The sequence below is a fragment of the Chionomys nivalis genome, chromosome 6 (assembly GCF_950005125.1).
Source record: "Chionomys nivalis chromosome 6, mChiNiv1.1, whole genome shotgun sequence".
In the NCBI taxonomy this organism is placed as follows: domain Eukaryota; kingdom Metazoa; phylum Chordata; class Mammalia; order Rodentia; family Cricetidae; genus Chionomys; species Chionomys nivalis.
The window spans coordinates 2007168-2032607 of NC_080091.1; the positions used below are offsets into that span (position 1 = coordinate 2007168).

At 41.0% G+C, this 25440-nt stretch overlaps 1 pseudogene; it reads right to left on the bottom strand.

The window, feature by feature from the left end:
* Nucleotides 1–731: 731 nt before the first annotated feature.
* Nucleotides 732–4566, bottom strand: LOC130876159 (phospholipid phosphatase 2-like; annotated as a pseudogene).
* Nucleotides 4567–25440: the final 20874 nt, after the last annotated feature.

The following is a 25440-nucleotide window of genomic DNA, read 5'->3' on the forward strand; positions in this document are numbered from 1 at the left end:
AGAAGGTAGGTGCAGCAGGGCCATCTCACCAGGAGAGCTTAAAATCAACACTCATGGCCAAGACCTTTGGTACAAAGTTTATAGCTCACCCTCCCATGAAGGTAACTTTAAGTGTTCTGAAATAGATGGGAACGGCAGACCTAGGACCACTCCCAAAGCCTGGCTACACATCCGGTCCATGCTGGGTAGTGGAGGCCGGACTGGACAGCAAGCTTTGAGGGAGGGCCTTGGAGGGCTCAGGCAGGAATCTTCTGCAGGCTTGAGAACAGGATTCAGACAAAAGTCACGTGTGTCTCTTCCTAGGCAGCCCAAGGTTTAGCAACCCTTTTCACACTTGTGATCCCTGACCCAGGCCAAGGAGAACTGCTCCACCCAGGCAAACAAGCGGTCTGTCCCCGCAGGACCCACAGGGAGGATGCCGACTTCATAAACCATCATAGACCGGTCCATTCCTGGGGCCATGCAGGGATGACTCTCAACGAAAAGCCCTTTGTGGTTGGAGACAGCCCTCGGAGCAGGACCTAATCTTATCTTTCTGGGGCACTCAGAGAGCAATGAGGATGGATCCTGCCCACACTCAGGGCCAGTCAGGTACCCAAGACCCTGATCAATGGTCACCATCTGGGACCCTAGGGCAGCCCCAAAGTCAGTAGTGCCTGACCAGGGCCAAGGGGTCAACACGTGACTGACCCACAGGTGACTTCCGGGAAGAGACTGGGTACTCATAGTGGCTAAGGTCCATCGCTGAGGGTCAGCATCAGGGACAGACTGGGTTTGTGCTCTGGTTCCTGGTCCTCCTGGCAGGGCTGGGGCGGCCAGGATTTGAAGAAGTCTGAGACATAGTGGACCAGTGGGGGAGGGGAAAGCAGTGCATAAAGCCAAGGCAGAAGACCAGAGGGAGGACCCAATGAGGGAGGAGCCAATGAGGGTAGTAAAGAAAACCGGGCCAGTGGTGAGGAGCAAGCTCTGGGACACAGATAAGCAGGCAGAGGTCACAGGAACATTGGGCTCAGGCTGAACAGGTCCTATAGGATGAGGCAGACAGGGCTCACCATGAGGCACGCTACCAGGGCTCCCTGCAGGAGGCCGGCGAGGACATCACTCCACTGGTGCTTGTGGTCTGACACACAGGTGTAGCCCACATAGATTGCAAAGGCCACCAAGAAGAACTGAACCGTGTGCCTCAGCAGCCGTGCCCACTTCTAGTAGAGGCGGGCCTGCACATAGAGCTGTGGGGGCATCAGCCTGCATTAGCTGGGCCCATGGGCGTCCTCTCCCTGCCCAGCCCAACGCAAGAGTCGTAAACCCCCTACACTCAGGGCCTCTTCAACGTACTCCATTGTGCAGCGGGAAGACCCAGGCCCAGGGGAAGGGAGGCTGGGCAAGGTTCCCTGGGAGGAAGGGAGACACTCACCGCCAGGAACAACATGCAATACATGCCGAAGGAGGAGTGTCCGGAGTAAAAGGAGAGCCTGGGAGGGAGGGCAAGCTGGTGAGTGGAACCCAGAAGGCAGAGCCAAGGGCTCCTTGAGGGGCTGGCAGCCACAGAGGGGTGCAACTCTAAACTATGGGAAGCAGGACTGGAGAGATGACTCAGCAGCTACGAGTCCTGACTGCATTTGCAGATGACCCAAGTTCAGTTCCCAGTACCTACATCATCCAGTACCTACACCAGCTGCTCACAACTACCACAAGATCTGATGCTCTGAGGGCACCAGCACTTACATGCACGTGCACAAACGGAGGGAGGGAGGGAGGGGGGAGGGTAGGACGGAGGGAGGGAGAGAGAGAGACTAAAAATAAATCATCTTTAAGATTTATATATCTTTATGTATATGGTGTTTTATTTACATCTATGTCTGCCACATTCCTGCAGTGCCTGAAAGTGGCCACAAGGGGGCATCAGATTCCCATGAACTGAGGCTACAAATGGCTGTGAGCTGCCTTGTGGGTTCTGAGAATCTAACCGAGGTCCTCTGAAGAGCAGCCAGGGGTCCTAAGCACTGAGCCATCTCTCTGGTCTCTTAGCCTGAGGGAATGCTTACACACACAGGACACTCACCATGGAGTGAACATCTCCCCTCCTCACTCCCACTTCACCAACTCCAACTCCCCGACCGGCTCCTACCTGCTCCTGGAGCAGGCCTGGCCAGCAAGACCACACTGAGGGTGGCAATCACCCAATACGGCCACCGTAACCCAGTACTGTCACCCAATACTGTCACGGCCGCTGTTGCGACAGCTGGTGGTCCGGGGTACTGATATCACCTCAGCTTATAAAGATATCAGTCACCGCTGCCTCAGAGCTCAAGCAGCAACCTGGGGGCTATGCTTTGGAGGCTCAGAAGGACCAGGCACCCCAGTGCACCCCCAGAGTCACTCCACAACCCTGGCAGACAAAGTAGGGCTAAGACAGAGCCCCTAGCTCCACCCTAGCACCCAGAAAACAGAGAAATGTATGTCAATCCTGTCAATCACTACGCTGACAACAGACCCTCACGGCATGGCCGTCCACATTGTTCCCTCAGGGGAGTCACTAAGTAGATGGTGAGCACTGTCCATTCTCCCCTTGGAACTTGGTGTTAGAGAGACTTGCCTGGCATGTGTGAGTCAAAGCCATTGATTTGATCATCAGTATGGCCATAAAGAGACAAAAATCACTGTTTTATAGGAAAATAGATAGAGATAGATATATACATAGATATATTCATACATACAGAGAGAGAGAGAGAGAGAGAGAGAGAGAGAGAGAGAGAGAGAGAGAGAGAGAGAGAGCACATGCGGAGAAAACACACATGCACACAAATAGCATGACTAATACACAAGCTGTCTAAGGAGCTGGGATGATGGTTAGTGAGGAGCCTGCTCTGTAAGAATGAGGACCTGAGCTCCATCCTAGCACTCATGGGGAAAGTGAGGTGTGGAGAACACCCGTAATCCCAGACCACAGACTCCATCCAAGCACTCATGGGGAAAGTGAGGTGTGGAGCACTCCCGTAATCCCGGGCCTGGGGAGCTGGAGACAGATGGCTCCCTGGAGCTTGCTGGCCAGTCTAGAATTGTACAGCTCCAGCTTCAGTAAGAGACCTTGTCTTAAAATAAAATGTGGAGAGGGACTGGAGAGGTGGCTCTGGAGTTAAGAGCACTTCCTGCCCTTGCAGAGGACCAGGGTACAGTTCCCAGCACCCACACAGCTGTTAACAACCTCTTGTAACTCCAGTTCAAGGGGATCTGATGTCCTCTTCAGACCTCCATGGACTCCTGCACAAATGTGGTGTACACACATACATGCAGGAAAACACACATTTACGTGTGGTGGAGAGCAATTGAGGAAGACACTTGCTATTGGCTGACTACTGGCCTACACACACATGTGGACACACTAACACACGCACATAAAGCAGTCCATACGGAGACACGAGTGCCAAGCTTAGGGGACAGACACTTCAACCAGTCACCGGAAATTTCCAGAGATGAGAACATCTGTGAGGACAGAAGGAAGAAACAGAAGCCGAGGAGACAGTCTACGCCAGCCATAGTGACACAAGCCTGTCACCCCAGCACTCGGGATACTAAGGCAGGAAGCCGAGAAGTTTGAGGTCATTCTGGGCTACACAGTGAGATCCTGTCTCAAAAATCTAAAACTGCATTATGGGTGTGAAAAATGCCCGTAGTATTGAAGGAGAAAAAGCACTGGAAGGACTTATGGCTGATGGGAGCCAACAGACAGAGAGGGGTCAGCGGAGATGACAGAGTGTGGGTACGGACACACAGGCCACACCAGGCATGAAAAGCACAGCTCAGAAGAGCAGGATGGGCAGGGAAATGGTGCCAAGAGCAAACAAGCTCACCACAGAGGACCCTGAAGAGGAAAGAACTCAGTCACAAACCTTGAGGCACAAACAGCAGCCAGTCCACCCCTGCAGGGCAGGCCACTGCCTCCCAGACAACTGAATCCTGAGACTACCTGCCCACTATGTGCCTGCACACATCACAGAGGAAAACCCATGACCAGCTTCTCCACCTGCCTCTGCTGACAGGTTTTCTCCATTCACCAAGCCCCAGATTTTCTGTCCTTCAGAGCCTTGCCTGGGCTGCAGTCAGTACCCACCTGGCCTCAGTGACGTTGGCAGGGCTGCCCCTGCACACCTCCAGCTGTACATAGTCAGAGCAGTTGACCTGGCTCCAGTCAGGGTCACAGACAGCCAAGAAGCTGGGTCTCAGCCGGCCAATCATGTACTTGGCCAGGTCGGTCCAAGACTGGCTCATGGCGGCCCCAAACAGGAAGGTCCCCAGCACCTTGTAGATGGCGGCCACGTAGTTGTTGAAGTCGGATCGTGAATAGAGACGGTCTGTGTACACCAGGTAGGCCTCCCCCGATGAGACCTGCCAACGGAACAGCTGCAGAGTGCGCGGCAGACACGGCTCCCAGGGTGCATCCTGCTAGGGAGCTGGGCCCTACCTACCTCAGGGCAGGGCTCACCCGGCCCCCTCCTGAGTACTTTTCCGCCTTACAAGGATGATGGTGGCTGTGATGATGACCCCAGCCATGAGTCCGTGGGTGATCGTGTCTGGACGGTAGGGGTACCGGATAGAGTCATCTCTGCAGTGGAACCCTCGTTTTTATGGTGTCTTCACCAGAGTCAGGATGAGGAAGGGCAGAGAGGCTGTGGGAAGCCAGGGAAGGCACACAGTGCAAATCCTGCCCACATGGTTTCTGTCCTGGGATCATGGTCGCTCTGCCATGACCCCATGGGAAACGCCTCGGGTGACTTCTGTTAATGAGTCCAGCTACTGAGCAGCTCTACCATGCTGCACTCTGGCCCTACCTTAGACCTCCCTCGGACTGACTCAGCACCAGCAGCCACAGCCTCTACACACCATACTGAAGTACAATGGCTCCTTCCCATCTCATTCCAGCCCCTGATGAGCTACCCATGGGGTCACTGGTGTTCTTCATGGCTCCTGCAGCCTTAGCGACAGTTGGTTGGACTGCTCCGTCTGCATAGGAACACCAAGGTGCCTGATCTAATAATTCATGTAAACAAAGCATTAGATGGTGATAATGATTCGAATAGTCCCAGACAATCACAGCTGAAGCAGAAAAGGAACTGACGATGGTTGAGAAAAAATTGCAGGAGGCACATGTGGATAGGGTGAGTCGAAATCCTAGTGTCTTTCTTGTCATACTGCCTTTCAGAATTTCTCCTGTGGGAATTTTAATGAAGAGGGAAGATATTATTTTAGAATGGATCTTTTTACCACATAAACCAAGTAAACAATTAAAAACTTGTGTGGAAAAAGTTTTTGAATTGAATTAATAAAAGGTAAATTGAGACTTTGTCAGCTAGCAGGTATAGAACCACCAGAGATTGTAGTGCCTTTCACTACTGATGAAATAAGAAAGTTATGGGAAGACAATGAACCATGGCAAAGAGCTTGTGCTAGATTTTTGGAGAAATTAATAGCAACTATCCCCAAAGCGATTGGCTTAACCACAGAAAGAGGACTTCTTGGATTCTTCCTCGTATCATATGTGATGCTTAGATAACTGGAGCCCATATATTTCATACTGATGCTAATAAATCAGGGAAGGCAGATTACAAATCAGATGAATTCAGCAAGGTGGAAAAAAGCCCTTATAATTCTGTCCAGAAGGTGAAATTATTTGCCATTCTTATGGTGATAAGGGATTTTATAGAATCTCTTAATATAACTACCAATTCACAATATGCAGAAAGAGTTATCTTGCATATTGAAACCGCTGAATTTATACCCGTTCATAGAGAATTGACTTCATTGTTTATCCAGGTGCAAGACATGATCAGGAATAGGCTTTGTCCTATGTACATGACACATCTGATCCCATACGGGTCTGCTAGGTCCTCTAGCACAAGGTAATGCAGAAATTGATCAATTATTGATTGGAAGCCTGTTGCAGGCCTCTGAAATTTATATAAAAAAAATCACGTCAATGGAAAAGGTTTAAAGAAAGAGTTTTCTATCACATGGCAACAAGCTAAAGAGATTATAAAGAGATGTCCTACCTGCTCTTTCTATAATCTGCTGACAGAAGGAAAAATGATTATCCACTAAGAGGCATCTAGAAAACAAAATATGGTTTATGAATCCAGGTACTGTTTACACTTACAATTTATACACACACACATACGTGTGTATACCTGGTTTTGAAGTGGCTTTGTACCTCTCTAAATCCAAGCTTGGTAAAATGAACATTCAGAGTTTCTGTCTCATATCAGGAGCCATCTGTTATAAACAGAAGGAAGACTTTAGAAAAAAATCTACTTTCTCCATGATTATTTTGTCTATATCATATTCTTCATTGTATATATGTTTATATGAATGATGTTTAAGTTTTCCATGATGAACAATAGATTTTTCTACAGATCCTTTTCCTGCTGTAAACTTTGAAGTTTCCAGGAAGAAGATGAGGCCCCACAGCAACCACTGTACTTAATTGAGATGACATCGTGATATAGACAGTGCTACTCTAAGACCGCTTTTTTGGGTACCAGCTCCTGAAATGGTGCACCTTCTTATATTCTGGAAAAACTCCAAAGGAGAATGTTGAAAACAAAAACAAAAATTGCTCAGAAATTTTTGCAACTATGCTAGACAGTAATTTTGGAACTTAACCACCACTTAATTTTTGCAGGATTCTATTTAGACAATATCGCTCCCATGACAGCAGGAAGTAATTCTAGAAGATGATGTCCCCTATACCCAAAAAGTTTGTCCTTAGGGTTGGGAACACTGTTTAGGGGTTGTTATTATTACTCATACTAGATAGAGGGTTGGGTGAAATCTATGTTTGTTCAAAGAAAAGAGGGGGGCAGTAATAGTGGGTAATAGAGTGAATACTTGTGAGCTATTATTTATGGATAATTTACATTGCTATAGTTTTTGTATATTGATACAAGTTCAAATTATATTTGTTACTTTTGTTTACATTATTTATACATCTATACAAAGTTCTTTTGTCAGATTGTATGTATGTGTGTTTCTGTCTCGGTTTAGGACATTTTGTATACTGATACAACTTTTAGGGTATATATTCATATTGTATTATATATTACTGCTAACTCTGATCAAGATCCTTATAGATGTTTATATTTTGAGGCCATTATTCTCATTTGTTACAGATTTGCTTACAGATTATTGAATATTCTGTCATGAAGTTTTAGTCTTTAAGTTATACAGGCATTAATTATTATAGGTCAATAGTTGTTCATGTTTGTTGTACATACAGATAAATTAGGTTCTTTAGATACATAGAGATTATATTCTATCCAGTTAGGTAATCTTCAACCACTTCAAGGATCTGTGGAACATGGCATTTTAATAATTTAGGGTTCTGTTGATATGAGACATGATTGCTTCTGACAGCACCAATCTATTCCCGAGAGGATGATGAACACCGAAGACACTCTACTTGGAATTTGTGTTCTTCTTGGCAAAACTGACCTTTGAACAAGGAACTGACAATGCCTCAACTACTGACAAGTTACATAGTATCCGGAAATGGATAAGCAGAACTGTCAAACCTTACTAAGACAGGGTAAGACGGTTTTGAAAAATTTCCTGCCTCTGAAATGGTCTGTCAGTTAAGCTAGGCCTTAGCCAAATTTGATTGCTTCAACGTTGCAAAATGAGACTTTGGGTGATTGCCTAGTAGGCTATTTGTGTCCCTCATATATTGCTTGCTTTGGAAGCTACTTGATTGTACTTCCTGCCTGCTCAAGTAATATTATCTCCCTTCTCAGACCTTCGATGAGGTTGAAGATTAGATAGTTGTAGTTACTGTACTCTTATGATCTAGCCAAGCCATTTCCTATAGAAGACTTAGACTCCATAAGATAGACTGTTTATTAAAACATTTAGCATATGTTCTTTGCTTAATATTGTTTATGCTGGGTGTAATTCTATTTATTCTTGATATCTTTTCCTAGTGTATATAGTTTTGTATTGGGTTTGGAACTCTCTTATTTAAATAAAAAGGGGAGGTAATGTGGGAGCACATTCTGCTCCTTCAGCCAGTAGCCTTGAAGATGCCAGCCCATTTGGGCATGTCCTCTTATACGATAAAAGCAGCAGTAACCGTGAGCCTGCTCTCTCTTCTGGCTCTGTTACTCTTCACTCAGAGGGCTGTAGTCAAGGTCAGTGATCTGTAAGTTTTACCCTTAAAAATAACCCTTTTATTATCTCTCATTTTGAATTGGTGTGGCATTATTTTCTGACTTATGCCTTCAAAGAATGAAGAAAATGTGGTGCGTTTACATGGTGGAGAATTGCTCAGCCCATGCAGTATGTATCAACTTATATGTGGATGTTACATATGAAGTCAGTGATAACCATGCTATAATCCAAAGAAATACAGAGGGTAGGTATAGAATAAGGGACTAAAGGGAACAGATACATGTTATAATGAATGGGAAACAGGATAGATATGGATGGGTAGGTGGCTGAAATGGGGTGAGCAGATGAGGCAGAGGAGGTGACAAGGGGTTGTAAGAGGGAATACAGGGAGAGACAGCTAAAATTAATGGATCTTTGAGGGATAGTATGGAAAGCTAATACAGAAGAAACTTTCTAAAATATATGCATATGTGAAGTCAATCTAAATGAAATATCCAAATAATGGGGATGAGGAAACAGAGTCACCACTGGTAATATCCTGTTACCCAATGAGGATTTCAGAATTGGTTACAACTCATTGAACTGTCAGAGAAAAGCGTCCATGGGAATCCCCAAACAACTCAGGCTGTTGCCAAGACTGTAGCTTGCTCTCCACATACTGACAGCAAAGGCTCTTGCTGAAGCCAACACATACATTGAACAAGGAAATGTTGAGCCGATGTCTACAAAGAGTCTTCACTCCTATGTTCCAGCATATTTTATGCAAAAAGATCCTCTGCATGCTATCAAATGAAAATATAAATACCAGGCCAGTCACAAACTCTTTAATAGTGCCCTACCTGCAAGATGGGTCAGGACAATCATGAGCAAAGCTTGTGGGAGTTACCAAATAACTGATCTGATAAGCACCTACATCATATAATTCAGCACAAAAATAAGATTCCTTGGGATCCATCATGGTGACTGGCAGGCAGTTTCTCAATAGAGTATGCAGGACAGCAGTGAGATTTTTTTTTTTATTTTATTACTTTTAAAAAAATACCAATCCAAATTCCCACTTCTACCCCTCCTCCAACCTCCCTCCCTCTCCTCCCATAACCCGCCTCTCACCTCCTTAATTATCACAATATCATGTATAATAGAGATAAGCAACTAAGGGTTCAGACATGGAGAAAGTGATGACACCCAAGGTAGAGAGTTTATTTCATAGGAGCTTTGAACTTTTTCTGGCATCAACAGGCTTTTGTTTAATTCCACGAGCTGGTTTCACTGCATGTTAGAAAAGATGCATTCTGGCAGGTGGATAAGCAAACATTAAATCCTGTCATTTTTTGTGCCTGGTTGCATTTATACCAGACACTTTATGTCAGAGTTTTATTTTGTTTTTAAAATAATTTTAACTAGTTGTTTGAGAGTTTTGAGCTTTGTACGATGTGTTTTGACCATATTTATCCCATTCAACTCTTCCAAGACCCACTTTCTCTTTATCATCCAAGTCACTTAACAACAAAATTTTAAAGTAACTATTATTTAAGAATATATAATGATGCCTGAAAGTGTCTTAATTTCTTTCTTGATTTTTCATCTCCAAGGGTTTTTGAAGATGTTGAGGAGCCTGATCAAATGCCAAAATCTACAAGAACAAAATTAAACTATGCATAATTTAAAATATATATTTAGATCCGATAAAGAAATACATGGCGGGAGTTGATGGAATCTTAATATAAAGTCTTTGATGTGGTGATAATGGTGCTTCTAAGAGAATAGTGTTGGACTGATCTATATACTTCATGGATCAGGCCCTAAAGACATTCTTTGGCTCTTTATAATCTCATACACACATAATCTTTTTGCTTTAAGATAATTGGCCCTAAAATTTTTGCCTATGTACTTACTTAAAGATTACAGCTTATTTTTCACAACTGAGTAACACATATTCTTTATTATTATTATTACAAATATTCACTACAGGGTTTTGTTGAAATCCAGGGGGTCAGTATAATGAAGGCATCATCACATGATCTGGATCTTCTTTCTTTGCATCATTTTATCTGTAAGAGGCTTATCAATTTTCTATAAGTCATCACCAGTGATATGGAAAACCCACTTTGAGCTAAACATCACTTCTACTTGAAACACAGTACACAATGGAATGGATTTCTCTAAGGCAGAACTCACTGAGTGTAAATGTCATACTGAACTCTTACATCAATATCTTTCAGTTACTTGTTATTTATACTGTGGATACAGCACTGGGATTTTGAGAACAGGTTGGCTGATAATTTGACCTGCTCAAAATAAATGTAGTTCTTTTAGTCCATTGAAATTAACAGGAAATGTCTTTTTAAAGTTATAATTCTTGTGTGAATTTTCTTCCTAAACAGAAGGGCACTGACTGACCAAAGAAAGAATTTCAACCAAGTATAGCTTGATAGACTGGTAAGATTATTTGGGTTAAACCTAGGAGTATGGGCACTCCAAGGCAGCTAAATCCTTTGGAATTTTTTTTAGTCTAATTATTCACATCTTTACCAGTGACATTCTACTGGAGTTGATGATTTACCTCTTATGTTATTTTTGGGAGGGGAAGAGTCTTGAGTGGAGCTATTGAGGGGTAGTGAGTTCTGTGAACCTCATGAAATTGCCCTTTCCTTCAGGAGGGTGATGTGGGAGTCTCCTCTGTGGGAATGTGATTACTATTAAGGAATAAAGAAACTGGCTTGGCCTGTTGATAGGTCAGGGAAGACTAAACTGAATGCTGGTAGAAAGAAGGGTGGAGTCAGGGAGATGCTATGGGTCTGCCACCATAGATGTGCTGAATCTTCGCTGGTAGGCCACGACCTCATGGTGATACAGAGATTAATGGAGAAAGGTTAAATTAATATGTAAGAGTTAGCCAATATGCAAGATATTCATCAGTATAGGATAGGGTCATTTCAGGTTCCCTCTCCTTAGTTGCCCAAGGTACCAGCTGGGGACATATTCCTGGACACCTGCGAACCCCTCAAGAGTTAAGTCTTTTGCCAACCCTAAGATGGCTCCCTTAGATAGGATATATACTTCGCTGCTCCCGTATCCATCCTTCCTATATCCCAACCATCCCAATCCTCCGAGCTCCTCCCATCCTCCCCTTCTGATGTTTCTCATCCCATTTCCCCTTTGCCCCATGCCACCTCACCCGCAAGTTCCCAGTTTTTGCCCTGGAATCTTGTCTACTTCCCCCTCTCCATGCGGATGACTATATGATTTTCTTTGGGTTCACTTTCTTATTTAGCTTCTATAGGATCACACATTATATGCTTAATGTCTTTTATTTTATGGCTAGAAACCGATTATGAGTGAGTACATCCCATGTTCCTCTTTTTGAGTCTGGGATACCTCACTCAGGATAGTGTTTTCTATTTCCATCCATTTGCACGCAAAATTCGAGAAGTCATTGTTTTTTACTGCTGAGTAGTACTCTAATATGTATATATTCCACACTTTCTTCATCCATTCCTCCATTGAAGGGCATCTAGGTTGTTTCCAGGTTTTGGCTATTACAAACAATGCTGCTATGAACATAGTTGAACAGATACTTTTGTCATTTGATGTGGCATCTCTTGGGTATATTCCCAATAGTGGTATTACTGGATCTTGGGGTAGGTTGATCCCAAATTTCTGGCGATGGATCGAGGTAGAGACAGAGTCTCAATTTGGAGCAACGGTCTGAGCTCTTAAGGTCCAAATGAGGAGCAGAAGGAGGGAGAACATGAGCAAAAAATCAGGACCACGAGGGATGCACCCACCCACTGTGACAGTGGAACTGAGTTATTGGGAGCCCACCAAGGCCAGCTGGTCTGGGACTGAATAAGCATGGGTTGATTCCGGACTCTCTGAGCATGGCGGTCAATGAAGACTGATGAGAAGCCAAGGACAATGGCACTAGGTTTCGATCCTAATACATGAACTGGCTTTGTGGGAGCTTAGCCTGTTTGGACGCTCACCTTTCTGGACGTAGATAGAAGGACCTTGGTCTTCCCGCAGGGCAGGGAATTTGGACTGCTCTTCAGTATCGAGAGGGAGGGGGAATGGAGTGGGGGGAGGAGAAGAGGAGTGGGGATAGGGGGAGGGAAGTGGGGGGAGGGCAATATTTGGGAGGAGGGGAGGGAAATGGGAAATGGGGAGCAGGTAGAAATTTTAATTAAAAAAGAATAAAAATAAAAAAAAAAAAGAGTTAGCCAATAACAAGTGAGAGCTAATGGGCCAAACAGTGATTTTATTAATATAGTTTCTGTGTGGTTATTCCATGCTGCCAGAGCAAACTCTAGCTATGGAGCTTTTTAATGGCATTTGTGGGCTCAGGTGTTTGTGTGTCTACTCAGGGTCTGGAGGAAAGAAACTGCAACCATGCCCATGGCTCAGCGCTCTCCTTCTGGGCAGTTGGTGGGATCAGTTCTACTAGGTGTGCACAAGCAGGAGAGCATGGCAGATTCCAGCCACCATACAAAGAGATATTTCCAGGCGGCGCAGTGTGCTGTATGGCAGATTTAGCTGTCACTCAGATAAAAAGGGTTCATTTGCTGCACATTCATTCTCAGAGTTAAAGTGCTAAGCGCAGCTCTTCTGAGATCTGGCAGTAATGGCATGTCTACAATTTTGAAAGTGGAGAGGGGCAGAGCCAGCATCCGCAGCTGCAACTGATCTGCTTACCATTTGAAAAGCTCTTCCAGACAGTAAAGAATTACAGATAAGGCAATAAGGAAAGATTCAGACAAATAGAACTCTAAATGGCTCACAGTGTTGGATAAATGTATGTAGGCTTGGAAGAGAGAAAAAAGAGAGTTGAAAAAGAAGTGAAAAATGTCTTTAAAGATACAGAGTATAGACAGTAATAGATTAAAAGGAGTAAAGGAAAATAAGCCATGTAAAGTTGGAAAATTCACAGAAGAGTTTAGATTATGTATATTATTGTGTTTTCTTTGAATTTTTTGGCTGTGAAAGAGCTAAGTACAGAGAGACATTTCATTGTATGGACTGCTAAGTTAAACCAATATAAAGGTATCTTGATTCCAAAATCTGAGTCTGAGGATATGTTTCTTTTGAAAGGAGGTTCTTCTTAAGTTTTCAGAGAAGATGAGAACCTGTGGATTGCTCCCAGACCAATATGGTTTAATGGATCAAGACCTCCTGAAAGGTTGCTGTAAAGACCGCCTCAAAGAAAATTCTTTTCCCTATAAAAAGCAGAAAGGAGTTCGGACAGTACTGTGCCCATATTCTCAAATATTGTTTGTAAATGCCTCTTTACACTTAGAGGGGGATAAGCTATAGAGGGGTGTAGTTTGCATTGGTATGGATCTAGCTATATTGATACAAATTTAAGGTAAATTTTGTTATACACACACACACATATATATATCTGATCTTGATTAAGGTATTGTTTTGTGTAGCTCATTTAAAAATGTAATGTATAATTAAGAAATATATGTTAATAGATACTTATCTATAATAGTTAAGCTTGTAGTCATGTTCGACTTTCTAGATGTACAGAGATGTATTTCTGTTAGATGGGTATTCTTCAGATCTTTCAGAGACATTTAAAATGTAAACGAACTTAAGACTTTTCAAAACAGTGAGACACATCTGCTCCTGGCAGCATCAGCTTCTTTAAGAAAATGATGGGCATCAAAAAGGCTCCTTATGGAGTTTGCTAGTTGAACTGGACATGCAGAACCCACAGAGAAATGACTGCTGAACTTGTCTAAAGGTGAGACGATCCTTTGGTGTTCCTGCTTCATGAAAGAATCTGCAAGACATTCTGCAGAATACAGAAGAAGGTGACTGGCAAACTCCCAATATAGGCAGAATTGTCTTTGAAATTTCATGCTTCATGAAAAAGTCTGCTGGATACTATTGGCCTGTAGGCTGAAGATGGATGCCATAATGGTAGAGAAGAACTTTGGTAACTGTCCAGACAGAGAGATGTCTCTGTCATTTCTAGAGTTTTGAAAGTTGCTTACAAGGTACTTCCTCTTTTCGTAGGTAATATTTTATCTTTCTGGAGTCTTTGATATAGTTGAAGAAAAAATAGATATAGTTTTCCTTAGTTATGATAAAAGGTAAAGTAAATAGAAATATTGTAATTTTTGCCTAATACCTATTTTGTTATATGTAATTTTATTATGTTAAAGTTAAAAGCTATTTTTAAAGTTAATAAACAACATGGCAAGTCCCCAAAGAATTTTTTCTTTTTACTCCAAATTTTATTCAATAAAAATCATTGTTTAAGAAACAGTTATATGACTTATGTTAAATTGCGTAAATCTGAACCTACATGTATTTCTTTCCAGTTTTCTAATACAATAATCATTGCTTGTCCCAAAGATTAATTCAGTCTAGAAACCTCCATAATATGTAGCCATAGCCAATTTTCACTGTTTTGTATGTGGTCATGAACCATACCTATCACACAGGAAAGCGTTTCCAATGAACATAGTTTAACTTATAAGTTAATCTTTCTTATCAAGTACTTCTAGGGAATAAACATGTATCATTTTTATCTATTAAATTTAGTGTTAAAAATTATTATTGGATACTAATTGTTACAATGAAATTGACTGAAAACAGGTGTGATACTCATTTGAAAGAGCCACTTGGAAATATCATCAAAACAGGTAGGATTACAAAGAAAACTCGGACCCTGGAGCCACCTAGCTTTGTGACTCTGAGTTATTTTACTTGTCTGCCACTATTCAGTATTTATGAAAATAAATAAAATACTACATTTGTAATAAATGCATTTAATTATCTAAATATATTTAAACATATTTAAATATGCTTGTACTAATAAATATAAAGTATATCTATGTATTCATATGTATACATGTATATATATATATGTATTAAAATATATATTAAAACCTTCAGACTTTTTATTCCCTAATATAATCTTGGGAAATTTGTCGAAAAGATTCAAAGTAAATTTCAGTCCATTTGTAGAAAAGTTATTATCAGTATTCTCTATAGCAGACACGAGAAACAAACTAAATATTCAACACAAAAAATAAGGTAGATAAGCATACTATATTACGGTCATCAAGAACTAATTTTGAGTTATATGCTCATATTTTTTAATGTTCATAATGTCAAATTTAAAAAGAATAATAAACATATATGTTCACTGTGCACATAACTGAAAAAGAAGGCATATAGGAATAAAGTTATTCTCCATTTGAACTTGGCATTATATTATTTATAAAACTATAAACTTTGAAATATTTTCAATAATTATAATATAGAATCTAGAAAAGAACAAGATTTTTAAATCAAATAAATACAAAATATCTAAACTAAATTCATGTGAGAACAACTACTTCTTAAGACATCTAAAACTTGACACCGTGGAAGCTTATACCTTTAATCCCAACACTTGAAAAGCAGAGGCAGTTGGATCTCTGCGAGTTGAAGCCAGCCTGGTCTACTTAGCAAATTCCAGGTAAGTCAGGGCTGCATATTGAGACCCTGTCTCAGAAACAAAAGAATTATCTGATGATTTAAAAAAAATAAAACTGAAAAAAGCTTATAGTGTATACAAGCCTGGAAAAATCTAGGTTTAGGACAAAGTTATTTTTAAGCAAATTATACACTCAATGTTCATCAGTCTCCAAACACTTTTCAGAAGTACCTTTAAAATTGAGCAATAGGCCTAATCATTAATTTGAGGGAAGTATAATAAAAAAGAGTATAAAATTCCTTAAAACTCTATAATACAGGTGTAATGACATATTTATTGTTAATATAAACCTATCCTAAAACTCCAGTTTCTTCAAACATTTGTAGACACATTCATCCCCCTATGATGCCAAAAGAAAAATTTCCAGAACACTGCTTAAACTTACATGTTCCAAGTTTAACTATAAAATTACTTATGCCCGCTCCCCTCTTCGGGCACATAACATTACCCAGCTCAGCCTGTTTGGGCTCTGGGACTGAATCTTGAGAGCAAGAGGGCGGGCGGTAGTTCCTTTGTCTCAATATCATGCCTGCAGTAAGCAAGGTAGGCCCTTTGTTTACGAAATACCCAACCAGCATGGAAATCCGATCTAGTCACAGGAGAGCCATGACTGGGGAGTCCCATCACTGGGAAGTTATATCAGTGGGCAAGGAAATCTGATCCTGTAAAAGAAGATCTATAGGGGAGCATTCGGAGGAAGAGATGGGCAGGCACCAATGCAAGAATTCACCCAACAATCCAAAAAAGAACATAAAACCACCAGAACCCAGCAACCTTAGATCAGGAGGACATGAACACATTAAACAAGAAGAAGTAGAAAAAACTGCTTTTATGAAAGGGCTAGAGACCCTTAAACCATATGTAAAAAATGCCCTTACAGAAATGGATGAGAAGTATAACAGAAAGTTTGAAGATTTGAGTAAATCAGTGAATTATACCCTAGGAAACCAAGGGAAAACAATCAAACAGATAATGGAAACTTGAAAACTGAAATGGAGGGAAGGAAGAAAGCACAAACAGAGGGCCGACTGGACATGGAAAATCTAGGTAAATGAATAGAGACTACAGAAATAACCATAACCAGCAGAATACAAGAGATAGAAGAAAGAGTCTCAGATTCTGAAGATACCATAGAGAAAATAAACACACTGATCAAAGAAAACAGCAAATCCACCAAACTCTCATCACAAAACATTCAGGAAATCTGGGACACAATAAAAAGGCCAAAAATAAGAATAATAGGAATAGAAGAAGGAGAAGTGCAGCTCAACAGTCCAGAAAATATATTTAATAAAATTACAGAAGAAAACTTTCCCAACCTAAAGAAAGATATACCTATGAACGTTCAAGAAGCATACAGAACACCGAATAGACTGGATCAAAAAAAAAATACCCTCACCATGTAATAATCAAAACACAAAGCATATAGAATAAAGCAAGAATATTAAGAGCTGCAAAGGAAAAAGGCCAAGTTACTTATAAAGGTAAACCTATCAGACTTACACCTGACTTCTCTATGGAAACCTTGAAAGCCAGAAGGTCCTGGATAGAGGTACTGCAGAAACTAAGAGACCATGGATGTAAGCCCAGACTACTATACCCAGCCAAGCTTTCATTCACTATAAATGGAGAAAACAATTTTTCCAAGATAAAAACAAATTTAAACAATACGTAGCCACAAATCCAGCCTTACAGAAAGTAATAGAAGGAAAATCACAAACCAAGGAGTCCAACAATGCCCACAATAACTCAAACATCTAACGACCCTTCACCAGCACAACTTGAAGAAGATAAACACACAAACTCTACTACCAAAAGAAAGAAAGGAAAAATGACAGGAGTTAACACCCACTGGTCATTAATATCACTTAATATCAATGAACTCAACTCACCTATAAAGAGGCACAGGCTAAGAGATTGGATATGAAAACAGGATCCAACATTCTGCTGCTTACAAGAAACACACCTCAACCACAAAGACAGACATCTACTCAGAGTAAAGGTCTGGGAAAAGGTTTATCAAGCAAACGGACCTAAGAAACAAGCAGGTGTGGCCATACTAATTTCTAAGAAAGTTGACTTCAAACTAAAATCAATCAGAAGAGGTGGAGAGGGACATTTTTTACTCATAACAGGAACAATTCATCAGGATGAAGTCTCAATCCTGAATATATATGACCCTAATATAAAAGCACCCACTTACATAAAAGAAATGTTACTAAAACTCAAGGCAGTCATCAAACCACACACACTAATAGTAGGAGATTTCAACACTCCTCTCTCACCAATGGACAGGTCAATCAGACAGAAACCTAACAGAGAAATAAGAGGATTAAGGGAGGTAATGAATCAAATGGACTTAACAGACATCTATAGAACATTCCATTCAAATAAGAAAGAGTATACCTTCTTCTCTGCAGCTCATGGAACCTTCTCGAAAATAGACCACATACTTGGTAACAAAGCAAACTTACACAGTTACAAAAAAAATCGGTAACCACCTGTGTCTTATCAGATCACCACGGATTAATGTTAGAATTCAGCAACAATGCTATCAACAGAAAGCCTACAAACTCATGGAAACTGGACAGTCAACTACTGAACCACACCTGGATCAAGGAAGAAAGAAAGAAAGAAATTAAAGTCTTTCTTGAATTCAATGAAAACGAAGACTCAACATACTCAAACCTATGGGACACTATGAAAGCAGTGCTAAGAGGAAAGTTCATAGCATTAAGTGCCCACTTAAAGAAAACGGAGAAAGCACACATTGGAAACTTAATAGCCCACCTGAAAGCTTTAGAAAAAAAAAAGAAGCAGACTCACCTAGGAGAAGTAGAAGACTGGAAATAATCAAAGTGAGGACTGAAATCAACAAAATAGAAACACAGAAAATAATGCAATAAATCAATGAAACAAAAAGCTGGTTCTTGGAGAAAATCAATAAGATTGATAAACCCCTATCCAAACTAATCAAACGGCAGAGAGAGAATACGCAAATTAACAAAATCAGAAACGAAAAGGGAGACATAACCACAGACACAGAGGAAATTCAGAGAATCATTAGATCTTACTACAAAAACCTGTATGCCACAAAATTGGAAAATGTAAAAGAAATGGACACTTTTTTAGATAAGTACCATATACCAAAGTTAAACCAGGACCAGGTGAACAATCTAAATAGACCTGTTAGTCGCGAAGAATTAGAAGTTGTTATAAAAAACCTCCCCACCAAAAAAGCCCAGGTCCAGACGGCTTCAATGCAGAATTCTACCAGAACTTCCAAAAAGACCTAGTACCTATACTCCTTAATGTATTTCACAATATAGAAACAGAGAAGTCATTGCCAAATTTCTTTTATGAAGCTGCAGTTACTCTGATACCAAAACCACACAAAGACACAACCAAGAAAGAGAACTACAGGCCAATCTCACTCATGAACATCAACGCAAAAATACTCAATAAAATACTGGCAAACGGAATCCAAGAACACATTAAAAAATTATCCATTATGATCAAGTAGGCTTCATCCCAGAGATGCAGGGCTGGTTCAACATACGAAAATCTATCTATGTAATCCATCATATAAATAAACTGAAAGAAAAAAACCATATGGTCATTTCATTAGATGCTGAGAAAGCATTTGACAAAATTGAACATCCCTTTATGATAAAGGTCTTTGAGAGATTAGGAATACAAAGGTCGTACCTAAGTATAATAAAAGTTATTTATAGCAAGCCGTCAGCTAACATCAAATTAAATGGAGAGAAACTCAAAGCTATTCCACTAAAATCAGGAACACGACAAGGTTGTCCACTCTCTCCATACCTCTTTAATATAGTGCTTGAAAATCTAGCAATAGCAATAAGACAACATAAGGGGATCAAAGGGATTCAAATTGGAAAGGAAGAAGTTAAACTTTCATTATTTGCAGACGATATGATAGTGTATATAAGCGACCCCAAAAACTCCAGTAAAGAACGCCTTCAGCTGATAAAAACCTTTAGTAGCGTTGCAGGATACAAGATCAATTCCAAAAAATCAGTTGCCCTCCTATACACAAAGGATAAGGAAGCAGAGATGGAAATCACAGAAGCATCACCCTTCACGATAGCCACAAATAGCATAAAATATCTTGGGGTAACTAACCAAGGAAGTGAAGGATCTATTTGACAAGAACTTTAAGTCTATGAAGAAAGAAATTGAGGAGGATACCAGAAAATGGAAGGATCTCCCTTGCTCTTGGATTGGGAGGATCAACACAGTAAAAATGGCAATTCTACCAAGGGCAATTTATAGATTCAATGCAATCCCCATTAAAATCCCATCAAAATTCTTCACAGATCTTGAGAGGACATTAATCAAATTTATATGGAGAAATAAAAAACCCAGGAAAGCCAAAGCAATCTTATATAATAAAGGATCATCTGGAGGCATTACCATCCCTGACCTCAAACTCTATTACAGAGCCTCAGTATTGAAAACAGCTTGGTATTGGCATAAAAACAGAGAAGTCGACCAATGGAACTGAGTAGAAGACCCTGATTTTAACCCACAAACATATGAACAGCTAATTTTTGATAAAGGAGCTAAAAGTATTCAATGGAAAAAAGAGAGCATCTTCAACAAATGGTGCTGGCAGAACTGGTTGTCAACGTGTAGAAGAATGAAAATAGATCCATATCTATCACCATGCAAAAAACTCAAGTCCAAATGGATTAAAGACCGCAATATTAGTCTGAACACACTGAACCTGATAGAAGAAAAAGTGGGAAGTACTCTACAACATATGGGTACAGGAGATCACTTCCTACCTTTATCCCCAGGAGCACAGACATTAAGGACAACATTGAATAAATGGGACCTCCTGAAACTGAGTAGCTTCTGTAAAGCAAGGACACTGTCACTAAGACAAAAAGGCAACCCACTGACTGGGAGAAGATCTTCACCAACCCTGCAACAGACAAAGGTCTGATCTCCAAAATATATAAAGAACTCAAGAAACTAGACTTTAAAATGCTAATTAACCCAATAAAAAAATGGGGCACTGAACTGAACAGAAATTCTCAACAGAAGAAATTCAAATGGCCAAAAGACACTTAAGATCATGCTCAACCTCCTTAGCGATAAGGGAATTGCAAATTAAAACAACTTTGAGATACCATCTTACACCTGTCAGAATGGCTAAAATAAAAATCACCAATGATAGCCTTTGCTGGAGAGGTTGTGGAGAAAGGGGCACACTCATCCATTGCTGGTGGGAATGCAAACTTGTGCAACCACTTTGGAAATCAGTGTGGCAATTTCTCAGGAAATTTGGGATCAACCTACCCCAAGATCCAGTAATACCACTCTTGGGAATATACCCAAGAGATGCCCCATCAAATGACAAAAGTATCTGTTCAACTATGTTCATAGCAGCATTGTTTGTAATAGCCAAAACCTGGAAACAACCTAGATGCCCTTCAATGGAGGAATGGATGAAGAAAGTGTGGAATATATACATATTAGAGTACTACTCAGCGGTAAAAAACAATGACTTCTCGAATTTTGCGTGCAAATGGATGGAAATAGAAAACACTACCCTGAGTGAGGTATCCCAGACCCAAAAAGAGGAACATGGGATGTACTCACTCATAATCGGTTTCTAGCCATAAATAAAGGACATTGAGCATATCATTTGTGATCCTAGAGAAGCTAAATAAGAAAGTGAACCCAAAGAAAATCGTATAGTCATCTGCCTGGAGAGGGGAAGTAGACAAGATTGTAGGGCAAAAACTGGGAACTTGATGGTGAGGTGTCATGGGGCAAAGGGGAAATGGGATGAGAAACATCAGAAGGGGAGGATGGGAGGAGCTCGGGGGATTGGGATGGTTCGGATATAGGAAGGGTGGATATGGGAGCAGCGAAGTATATATCCTAACTAAGGGAGCCATCTTAGGGTTGGCAAGAGACTTGACTCTAGAGGGGTTCGCAGGTGTCCAGGGAGATGTCCCCAGCTGGTACCTTGGGCAACTGAGGAGAGGGAACCTGAAATGACCCTATCCTATACTGATGAATATCTTACATATCACCTTAGAACCTTCATCTGGCAATGGATCGAGGTAGAGACAGAGACTCAATTTGGAGCAACGGTCTGAGCTCTTAAGGCCCAAATGAGGAGCAGAAGGAGGGAGAACATGAGCAAGGAAATCAGGACCACGAGGGATGCACCCACCCACTGTGACAGTGGAACTGATTTATTGGGACCCCACAAAGGCCAGATGCTCTGGGACTGAATAAGCATGGGTTGAAACTGGACTCTCTGAGCATGGTGGACAATGAAGGCTGTTGAGAAGCCAAGGACAATGGCATTAGGTTTCGATCCTAATACATGAACTGGCTTTGTGGGATCTTAGCCTGTTTAGAGGCTCACCTTCCTGGACGTAGATAGAAGACCTTCGTCTTCCCGCAGGGCAGAGAATTTGGACTGCTCTTCAGTATCCAGAGGGAGGGGGAATGGTGTGGGGGGAGGAGAAGAGGAGTGGGGATAGGGGGAGATGAGTGGTGGAGGGGGCAATATTTGGGAGGAAGGGAGGGAAATGGGAAACGGGGAGCAGGAGAAATTTTAATTAAAAAAAGAATTAAAAAAAAGAAATTAGTATGGCCACACCTGCTTCTTTCTTAGGTCTATTTGCTTGAAAAGCCTTTTCCTGCCCTTTACTCTGAGTAGGTGCCTGTCTTTGTGGTTGAGGTGTGTTTCTTGTAAACAGCAGAATGTTGGATCCTGTTTTCGTATCCAATCTCTTAGCCTGTGCCTTTTTATAGGTGAGTTGAGTCCATTGACATTAAGTGATATTAATGACCAGTGGTTGTTAACTCTGGTCACTTTTTTGGTAGTAGAGTTTGTGTGTTTCCCTTCTTCGGGTTGTGCTGGTGAAGGGTCTCTAGATCTCTGAGTTATTGTGAACATTGTTGGACTCCTTGGTTTGTGATTTTCCTTCTATTACTTTCTGTAAGGCTGGATTTGTGGCTATGTATTGTTTAAATTTGCTTTTATCCTGGAAAATTTTGTTTTCTCCATTTATAGTGAATGAAATCTTGGCTGGGTATATTAGTCTGGGCTTGCATCCATGGTCTCTTAGTTTCTGCAGTACCTCTATCCAGGACCTTCTGGCTTTCAAGGTTTCCATAGAGAAGTCAGGTGTAAGTCTGATAGGTTTACCTTTATAAGTAACTTGGTCTTTTTCCTTTGCAGTTCTTAAGATTCTTTCTTTATTCTGTATGCTTTGTGTTTTGATTATTATAGGATGAAGGGATGTTTTTTTGTGTGTGTGTTCTGTATGCTTCTTGATCCTTCATAGGTATATCTTTCTTTAGGTTGGGAAAGTTTTCTTTTTTTTTTATTGAAAAAAAAAATTTCCACGTCCTCCCCGCCTCCCATTTCCCTCCCCCTCCTCCTGCCCCTCTCCCCTCCCCCCACTCCTCTTCTCCTCCTTCTCCAGTCACAGGAGCAGTCTGGGTTTCCTGCCCTGTGGAAAGTCCAAGGTCCTCCCCCTTCTATCCAGATCTAGGAAGCTGAACCTCCAAACTGTCACAAAGCCAGAACCTGAAGTAGGATCAAAACCCCATGCCATTGTCCTTGGCCTCTGGTCAGCTCTCATTGTCCGACAAGTTCAGAGAGTCCGGTTTTATCCCATGCTTTTTCAGTCACAGTCCAGCTGGCCTTGGTGAGCTCCCAATAGATCGGCCCCACTGTCTCAGTGGGTGGGTACACACCTCGTGGTCCTGACTTCGTTGTACATGTTCTCCGTCCTTCTGCTCTTCATTAGGACCTTGGGAGCTCAGTCCGGTGCTCCAGTGTGGGTCTCTGTATCTATCTCCATCCATCACTAGATGAAGGTTCTATGGTGATATGCGAGATATTCATTAGTATGGCTATAGGATAGGTTCATTTTAGGTTCCCTATCCTCAGGTGCCCAAGGAACTAACTGGGGACATTGCCCCGGGCTTTAATCCTACCCATATTTCTCAGTAATTTAAAGGCTCGTGTGGTCAGAAAAAGAGAGAGATACAGTAAAGAGAGATTCAAAGACAAAGAAAACCTTTAAATGATTTACAGTGTACTTAAAAATATATGCAGGCTAAATGTTAAAGTTCTTAAAAAAATAAGGAAGAAAGAGAGTAGTTGGGTGTGGTAGTACACTCCTTTAATCCCAACACTTGGAGGCAGAGGGTGATTGACCTCTGTGACTTCAAGGTGTGGTATCACACGCCTTTAATACCCATGCCTGGGAGGCAGAGACAGATGGATCTCTGAGAGTTCAAGGACAGCTTGGTCTAAAGAGTTATTCCAGGATGAAGATATACAGAAAATATAAAATAAAAGTAAAAGTAAACGAAATAGAGGTTAAAATAAAGCCACACAAAGATGGAAAATACAATGAGAATCTTGATACTGTATGCTATTATGCTCTGTTTGAATTGTTTGAATGCTGAGGAAGGAGCAACAGCTGTTAAAAGATATTTGTTTATAAATGTTGCTGAACTAATCCAAGATAGATATTTTCAAAATACCTTGACTTCAGAATTTGGATCTAAGGATATGGTACTTTGGAAAAGTTTCTTCTTTTGTTTTCACAGAGGATGAGACTCTATGGATTGCTTCTTCGATCCCAATATGGTATGATAGACCACGCCCTCCTGATGGGTTGCTGTGAACACCCTTAAAAAATTGCTTTGCTCAACTGCCAACTGAGATGAACCTAGCAGACAGGTTATCCCATAAAAGACCCGAATAACAGCGCCCCCATTCAGCAGGAAGCAGTTTGAGAGAAAAAAACTGCGCCCATGTTCCCATATATTGTTTATAAATGTTCTTTTACATTTAAAGGGGGAGATGATATAGATGTAAATAATTTGCATTGATATGAATCTTGGTTTACTGACATTAATTTAAGGTCAATTTTATTATATGTATATGTATTTCTGATATTGATTAAGGTGTTGTGATTGTGTAGTTCACTTAAAAATGTAATGTATATAGGTTGTTAATGGATAATTATCAATAATAGTCAAGCTTGTAGTCATGTTAGTTAGATTTTCTAGATGTACATAGATATATTTTAGATAGGCATTCTTCATATCTTTCAAAGATTATAAAATATGGCATTTTAAGTGTTTTAATAACTTAGGGTTTTTCATGACAATGAGACACTCTGCTCCTGGCAGCACCAATCTACTTCAAGCAGAAGATGGGCATCGAAGAGGCACCTTATGGAGTTTGATAGCTATTTGGGCAAGAAACTGCTCTTGTCTGGACTATTGTATAAACTGGACATAGAGAACCCGCAGAGAGAGGACTACTGAACTTGCCTAAAGGTGAGATGATCTTTCGGGGTTCCTGATTCATGAAGGAGTCTGCGAGACATTCTGCAGAACACAGCAGATAGTGACTGAACTGCCTTTGAAAATTCCTGCTTCATGGAAATGTCTCTGGATACTATGGACCTTCAGGCCGAAGATGGATGCCCCAATGGTACAGAGGAATTTTGGGTGACTGTCCAGGCAGCGAGATGTCTCTGTCATTTCTAGAGTTTGGAAGTTGCTTATTTCTTATTTACTTAGGTAATATTATATCCTTCTGGAGTCTTTGATGGAGTTGAAGAATATATAGTTAGTTATAGTTTTCCTTAGTTATGATAAAGATAAAATAGATGTAAATATTGTAATTCATGATAACTGTTTTGTTATATGTAATTTTGCTATGTTAAAGTTAAAGCCTTCCGTTTTTGTTTAAACAGAAAAAGGGG